This window comes from Manis javanica, chromosome 11, assembly GCF_040802235.1.
Source record: "Manis javanica isolate MJ-LG chromosome 11, MJ_LKY, whole genome shotgun sequence".
Lineage (NCBI taxonomy): Eukaryota > Metazoa > Chordata > Mammalia > Pholidota > Manidae > Manis > Manis javanica.
In genome coordinates, this window is record NC_133166.1 from 24,790,828 (window position 1) to 24,796,827 (window position 6,000).

Here is a 6,000-nt window from a genome sequence, read left to right on the forward strand (position 1 = left end):
TTTCCTGACCACCCCACACGTGCTTCAGTTTGTTGTGTTTACATTTGCTGTTCTCTCTGCCCGGAACACTCTCCCCAGCCTTCCCTCCCAACTCCCACTTCCACAAGGCTTGTTCCCTCATCCCCTAACCTTTACTTAAACATCACATTCTTAGTGATAGTTCCCATGACAATGTCAGAATTGCTGACCTTTACCGAAACCATCTCCCCCATCCCCAGCTCTGTGTTTCCACAAAGTCCGTGTGGTCCTCTATGCACCTCCTCATGTGCGTGTGGTCCTGCTCTTCCTAGAGGGAAGGCATTTTGCATCTTCTGTTTGCTATTATATGGACAGTGCCTAAAACAGTGCTTGTTTTAGGAGATGGTCAGTATATATTTGTTGAATTTATCAGTGAATGAATTATGAAATTTATGTGTCCTTCTGAATATCCAACATCAGTCCCATCACTCATGGAAAAGCTTAAAAACTCAGCTCACCCCACTACGTGAACTTCCCTTCTCTATTCCTGTCTCTTTATTAGTAAAATGAGAAAGTATCCACACATAATGTTAGGACTAAAGGAGACTAAAACTCTCTTGACAAACATCATCACTTTACAGATTTCAAATTGAGATCTGTAAGAGGGTAAGGCAATCTGTGCATGGTTTATACAGATGGTCAGTGGGAGACTGAGAACAAAATAATAGTCTCTGCCCTCGGATTTTCATCACTGCTTTCCAGCCTGACAGGAAACGCCTGTTGAATGGCATCATAGAGTTCAGTATGATGCAAACCTGTGGCATTTCTTCAATTCAACGTAGTGTTATTATGCTATATAGTGAGTCATTATGATGAAATTTTAGTATACTTCTATACTGTTTAGCACTTCAATTATACTAAATATCAAGTCAATATGATAGTTGCACAATACCAAGAACATACTCAGATTAAATACAGAGTGTGTTTATATATGTTTGGGGCCTGGACTAGCCCACTCCCTTACAGGAGTTCAAAATTAGGAGTTCAGAACTAATTCCAGGAACCCTGTTGAAAAAAAATATTTAACGATTTTATAAGATTAAAAAAGTAATAATTTTTCCCCTAGAAATACACTAATCCTAAATTTGGGAGTCTGGGTGCAAAGTCAGGACATGGGTTATCTGTGTCTGCAGACATCCTACTGTCTTAGAAAGGGAGTTAATTCAGATTTCAGGGCTTTGTAGCTCCCAGTCTCCCCAGGGTATTCCAAGACATGCAAAGTTCTCACTCTGCAGCCTGTAGCAACAGGATAAAAAATCCTCCCATCTAAGCAAATGGAGCTCAGCAGGATGCTAAGAGAGATTTGCTAATTTCTCCAGGTATCCCTGCTAGTAAGTAATATTTTAGAAGTATGGATCCTTTTCTGTGGTGAGCTGAGCACAAGAAAAAGAGTGGTAGGTGACAAGGAAGGTAGGAAGAAAAGGAAACTAACTTCCTGATGAAGGGAAGAGGAGAGGGGACTGACTGTGAGAACATGTCAGCATCATTTCATACACACTTGAACTACTGCTGCCTTCATTCTTTCTACTCTACTCTTATACAGTCTCTGTGTGCAACTTGGGACATCTTTGCTCTTCTTTCCCTGTATAGAGCTCGTCACTGACCCAGGTCTGGTCTTTTCATTGAACTATCAAAGTTCTTTCACTGCATGATTTCTGCGTCTTTCTCATTACTATTTCTTCTTCAATCTTTTCTAATCTAATTTAAAGGTTGGATAAGTGCTCCCTCTTGAGCCCTCTTATTCTACACAGAGGGAGAACAATAACTGAAATTACTTTAAACTATTCCGGAATTAATGTGGGGGAGGGCACGGGGAGGGCTGTACATAACAGAGAAGACAAGTAGTAATTCTACAGCATTTTACTATGCTGATGGACAGTGACTGTAATGGGGATTGTTGGGGGGGGGATCTTGGTGAAGGGGGGAGCCTAGAATTAATGTTCTGCATGTAATTGTAGATTAATGATAACAACAACAAAAAAAACTATTCAGGAATTATCTCTGACCAATCACAACCTAGTAAAATATAACCAAAGCACATGTTACTTTCCTCCAACCAGAAGATAGCCCTGATCATTTTGGAACAGTTTAGTCTCCAAGTGTGTAATACAAATGTCTGTGAAAACATCTAAGAATAAGGTACTCCAATATACTTGATTATAAACTCCATAAAAATATTTATATGCATATAAAGTGAGGATCAGAATAATCAAGTTCACGCTATGGCTCTCCACTTTATCATGTTCTTATGAGCAGGTTTACCAGCAACTGTTACCCCTCCACTTTTTTTGATGACCCAGCTTGGGTCACACAAACCTTGCAAGAATCCTTCTGCATAGGCATTTGTGCCTCTTTTCATGGGTGAGGAATCTGAGGCTCAATAAAGGGAAATCATTTTAGCAAAATCACATGGCAATGAGCAACAGACTTTGGCTTCAATTCCTAGTGTCTGCTTCTAAACATGATGCCATTTTACATTACACTAAACTCTAAACCAGCTGAACCCAAGTCACAAAAAGGAAATCTGATAAGATTCTAATTCATCCCCTCCCCAAATCCTCTCTATTTAAATGTCATTCCTTGCATAAGTCATTCCTGCTCAAACTAAGGATAGTTTTCCACATAGTTCTTGTTTCTTTCTTGAAATACCTCTTATTTTTTCCCAATAGTAAGTTGTTTGCCTTTGATTAATTATCTTAACTAAGGTGTGTTGTCTCCTTCCTGTATCTGTGGTCAAATTCTTCTTTCTAGGACTTCTTAAACAGTTTGTCTAAGCCCCAAGCTGCAATGTACCCTTCCAAGACAACCACACACACATGCACTTTCTTCCTTAGAAATACGGTTCTAATACAGTTTATCTGTTTCATACAGCTTATTCCTGCTTTGCATAGTACTGTGAAATCTCAGAATGCTGAGCAAAGGAACAAAGAAAAACCCTTTTTCTATCTGTAAGGGAATAGAAGATGACATTGAAGATGACATCACAGTGACATATTGTACTTCGGCCCTCCCTGTGAATTCTTCTAATCTCATGTCAGTAAGGAGATAGCCTGGTGGTATGAATTAGATTTACTTTCCTGATTGTGGTAATTCTCCCCAAATTGGTAATTATATATTATATCTACTGAGCACTTCTAAGTGTCAGATGCTCTTTTACAACTGTGTAGATAATCTATAAATATTACATAGATACATATATACGTACATCTACATACATACCTATAGAAATGTCTATCAATCTGTATCTATCTATTCATCTACTGAGTATATGAAAGAGAAAGAGCTCTTGGTCACAATGTTTTTAGAGTTATTAAAGTGCTACACATTGGTGACAGCTTAGAGAGGAAAAGGGATTCAGTTTCAAGGAGTGGTGTGTATAAATTAAGTCATTTTACCTGACACTACTGCAGTATTTTATAAACTTGAACATTAATATTTATGGGCCCATGTGCAAATCTGTGTTTCCTTCTGGATCGTCATCAGCAGGGAGACACTTCAATGGCAAGGGGTATTTGCCTATCATCAGAACAGAAATGAAGAGAGGTAAGTGCATTCCATTCTAAGCAGACCCAGATTAAGAGCATTATCCTGAGACGAATGTTGGCTTCATTAATAAAACCTCAAGGCAGATATGATGTCAGCACCAGCAGGAAAAGAGTGGGTCAGAAGATGACTAAGGCCTGAGAAACGGTTCTTGGGGACTTAAGCAGTAGGGAGCCTGCACAGATACAAAACTGTCTTGGGAAGTTGGTTTGCTGCCTTAACAGTTTCCTTGAAGACTGTTATACATGTTCAGCTCAGTGTGTGCAGAATCATAGTGGCTGTCATGTTAAGTCATGTTCTTACTTTGCACATACAGTATAGTGTAATAAATCAAATTTTTATCTATAAAATAATGAGGAACAATTTTTCAGGAAAATATTTGTGTACTCAATTAACAAGGGGACAACTTTATTATAACTATTATTTTATTAATTTCAATGGATGATTCATGTAACTGTTTCAACCACTAAAACTTTAAGTTCCCTGAGGAAAAGAACCTTCTTTAACTCATCTTTTGCAATTTAGCACAGAACTTGGCACATATAGAGTAAAAAATCAGTGTTGTTTGGACAAAAATATTCAATTGAATTGAATGGATCTGATAAAGTACATTGAAATCAAGTGGTTTAATTTTTCCATTCAGTTTTGCATACTAGCCTCTAAGATGCAGTTAATATGGGTGGACATGATAGACATTTCTCTGATTTCTTCATTTTCTTTGTATCTTAAGCAAGAATCATACCTACACAATGAATAAGAGATACTTGGTCTATGAAATATTTCACTATAAGAATGTCTCAAAGGATGGCCTCAGTTAGTATCACCTTGTTATATCCCTATTCTTTCTTCCTTCAGGAGATTCCCTGGGCTGGAACATAGGCTTATCTAGATTGCTTTGCCTTTCTTGGCTGTGTACCTGACAGCTGTACTTGGGAATAGCAGCATCCTTTCTTTGATTAAGAGTGAGAGTAGCCTCCATCAGCCCATGTTCTACTTCCTGGCTATTCTGTTGTCTATTGACCTGGGTCTGTCCATATCCATGATCCCCAAGATGCTTGGTATCTTCTGCTTCAACCTGAGAGAAATTTCCTTTGAGGGGTGTCTCATCCAGACGTTCTTCATCCTCTTATGCACTGGCATGGAGTCATCTGTGCTCATGGACATAGCCTATAGTCACTATATGGCCATCTGTAACCCTCTCTGCTGTACATTGGTGCTGAAAAACAAGGCAATATTCATCATTGCACTGGTAATCCTATAGAGATCTTTGTTTTTTGCTATGCCATTTGTTCTACTCATCCTACAGTTACCATTTTGTGGACAGCAAATTATCCCTCACACTTATTGTGAGCACATGGGCACTGCCTGCCTGGCTTGTGCCAACATCAGAGTCAACATGATTTTTGGCTTATGTTCCATTTCTATCCTAGTCCTTGACATCATAGCTATTGTCATTTCCTAACTCCAGATGCTTTGAATTGTCTTTTGACTCCCTTCACATGACACCTGGCTCAAAGCACTCAGCACCTGTGGCTCTCATGTGCATGTCATGCTCACTTTTTACACCCCTGTGTTTTTTTCATTCATGGTCCACGGGTTTGGCCAGAATATACCACGCTACATCCACATCCTTCTGGCCAGTGTCTATGCAGTCATTCCACCTGCTCTCAACCCTCTAATCTATGGTGTTACAACCAAACAGATTAGAGAATGGGTGCTGAAAGAATTTTCCAAGGAAAATACATAGCTGATACAGAATCTGATACAGAATTTAAGAAGGGAGTGGCACTAATTTTCTATGTTCAGAATGGAAAGAGGATTTTTTGGATGGTGTGCAGGCCTATCTCAGGGGAGGCCTGTCAGCCTCCTTTTCAAACAAGAAATAGAAAGTTAGGCCCATGTCAAATGCATGAATAAGAGTGTTTTATAATTTTCTATTGTTTGGAATTCAGATCCCTCACAGGGAAGAAGACCGACACTTGGTTCTACCTCCATTATCGCTGGTGAATCACACTTCACAGTCAGTTTAAAGAAAAACAATAGAAACGGTCAAAAACTATCAAGCCCCTCGTATCCTGATTTAAAAAAATAGTGTTGATCCCCACAATAATGGATGCTGCAGTACTTCCCATATGCCTACATTTGCTAGCAAAAAGGATGTTATTCTTGACTTTGCCATATTAATGTCAGGAGACATGAAACTGATGCTATGAATATGATAATCATGTGAGAAGGGAGGAGATTTTCCATCATGAAAAGAACTGCAGAAAGTTGGCAATCTGGGTAAATGGGTCAACCTTTTTGTTTTCAAGCTGTGTTGTGTTATTTGTTTGATGAAAGAGTTCTTATAGGGTCTGACATACTGATACCTCTTTTCAAACAAACAATTCTTTTTCTGAAAGTTTTGTCTCTGTGCCTTCTTTGGCCACTCCACAGAAG

At 38.9% G+C, this 6,000-nt stretch overlaps 1 pseudogene; it reads left to right on the forward strand.

Moving 5' to 3' along the window:
* The first annotated feature begins 4,365 nt into the window (after positions 1 to 4,365).
* Positions 4,366 to 5,308, forward strand: LOC108383672 (olfactory receptor 52E1-like; annotated as a pseudogene).
* The last annotated feature ends 692 nt before the right edge of the window (positions 5,309 to 6,000 follow it).